At 48.1% G+C, this 2,187-nt stretch overlaps 1 pseudogene; it reads right to left on the reverse strand.

Annotated features, from left to right (window-relative positions):
- Positions 1 to 1,896: 1,896 nt before the first annotated feature.
- On the reverse strand, positions 1,897 to 2,015 carry LOC111737591 (annotated as a pseudogene).
- Positions 2,016 to 2,187: the final 172 nt, after the last annotated feature.

A 2,187-nucleotide genomic window follows, 5' to 3' on the forward strand; every position in this document is an offset into this window, starting at 1 on the left:
TTTTTTTTTCCAGCTGGGAAAACTCCTGTCAGTGGATGCAGTGTCCTTTCCAGATTCAATATTATGCAAACTGCATCTCGGCGAATGGAGTAAACAAATATGTCCGTGAAGCTGCCTGATGCACAAAGATGGAGCTGCCCCAGTAAGTAGCTGCAGACCCGCCCGAGTGCATGGGAGCTGCTGGAGCTGCCACTCAGCGGCCTCTGCCGCCAGCTCTTTCTTTCAGGACATGTGGGGGGCATCTGAGAGCCTGGGATAATGGGCCGCTGCGATGCTCAGTGGCAGGGGACCGCTGGAGTCACGCAGCCCTAGGGCGGCTGTGAGTCAGATTGGAGTCCTCATTGTCTGGGATGGGGGACTCCTGTCAGGGTGTCAGAGTGAAGCTCAATAGCCCAAGAAAAGACTGAGAAGTTTTACTCTTCAACTCTCTCTCCCCTGCCTGGCAGGCATGGGTAGGAAGCAGTTCTGGCAGAGAGAACTTGGCTGAGTCCCTTTCCCACCAAGACCGTCAGTGTCCAGGCATGCAGAGGGTTAAAAATGGGTGTGATGGAAGGGGGGGGGCGGCGTTTGCCCTGCAGTTCCGCATGGCGTAGGAGGCTTCTGCACTCTGCAGGTTCCCAACAAGCTCCCACTGCAGTAACCTTGTGAGCCTATGTGCCTGTTATGTGTTTCCGGCTCAGCAGATGAGGAAGCAGATTTAAGGGATTAGAGTGCCGAGTGGAAAGGTGGGCAGAGGATAAATGGAGACATTAGTGTTAAGAGCTGGGGCTGCCTTTTTGAAAATCTCATATTTTCTTTTTTTGCAAAATGGCGTCATGCTTCCTAAACGCCCCCGCATCCAGAGCACAAACAAACAAACAAACAAACAAACAAACAAACAAAACAAAGTGACAAGGAACATCCAAAGGGCACCACTTCAAGACTTGAAATTAAATTTTTATCCATCTGTTCTCCAGGTACCACCTCTCCTACCGTTTTCTCTTGTAGCTTCTTTGCCCTTTGTCTGTCACAGGGTAGGGAAGGGAGGGGCGGGTAGAGAATCTGCCCATCTGCCCCTTTGGGAGAGCCATATTTCCCTGTGTGCTTATTTCTTTGGACAAACAGAAATTGGAACAGCCTCTGCTGGTTTGTGATGAAGCAAGAGCCCCTTCTCATCATTAGCTACCTCATGGAACCTGGCTTCGCAGAAACAGTTTCTCAAGCAGACTGGGTTCCATTACTATGAAATGTACTTGAAGTCTCAGAATGATTGAGAACAAATATTTGCAGCCCTGCGGGTCTGGTCCCTGATCAATTGGGCATGTCCGTTCGTATTGTTTGAGAGGGGAGATGAGTTCTGAGGTGTCAAGAGGAAATGGCTCTGTACCCAGCTTCAGGTCTCGAGCAGCATTCCTTGTGCCTGGGATGCCGTATTGCTGAGCAGATGGCGGTGTCATGGGCGTGCTCTGGTGGAGGAAAGACTGAGCTGAAACGACATGACCTCCTCCTGTTGACAGCTTCGGACAGTCTCTGCCGGCACTTACAGGGGAGGTGCTGGGATGGGAGGTTAGTTAGGTCACAGGAGGAACAGCCAAGGCCAAAGCTTCATGTGGAGGCCATTGATGAATTAGATATCTGTGATCCTATTTTTAGTACCTAGCATGTATCTGATATTTCATGTAGGGTTTTGGTTATTGAATTTTGAAAGTCTTCAAATCTCTCCTTTTTCTAGAATCTCATGGACTCCATTTTTCCTGGTGGGAAAGTGGGGAAATCGATCGATCAAAATATTCTTTGACCAATCACCGTCAATGGCCAATGGCACCCATGCAATATTCAGATCCCTATTCCAATCAACTATCCCAAGAATATCCCAGGTAATGCATCGTGAGCATTATTTTATTATTATTTTTTAAACGCCTACAGCACCTGGTCTTCCTAGGTGGTTTCCCATCCAAGTACTAACCAGTCCTGACCCTGCTTAGCTTCCGAGATCAGACAAGATCGGGTGTGTTCGGGGTGGCATGGCCGTAGACGCATCTTGAGCATTATTGTCAGGCTAGTTTATTTGCTTGCCCCTCTCACCATCAGTATCTCTAAAATCTATGATAGGGGCTCTCACAACAGACTCTTATCAATAAATTTATTGAATAAGGAACTTTACTAATTAGGTGGCTGATATGTGCATTTGGCAAAGTTATTTTCCTC

This window comes from Pteropus vampyrus, unplaced genomic scaffold (genome assembly GCF_000151845.1).
Source record: "Pteropus vampyrus isolate Shadow unplaced genomic scaffold, Pvam_2.0 Scaffold28, whole genome shotgun sequence".
NCBI classification, from domain to species: Eukaryota; Metazoa; Chordata; class Mammalia; order Chiroptera; family Pteropodidae; genus Pteropus; species Pteropus vampyrus.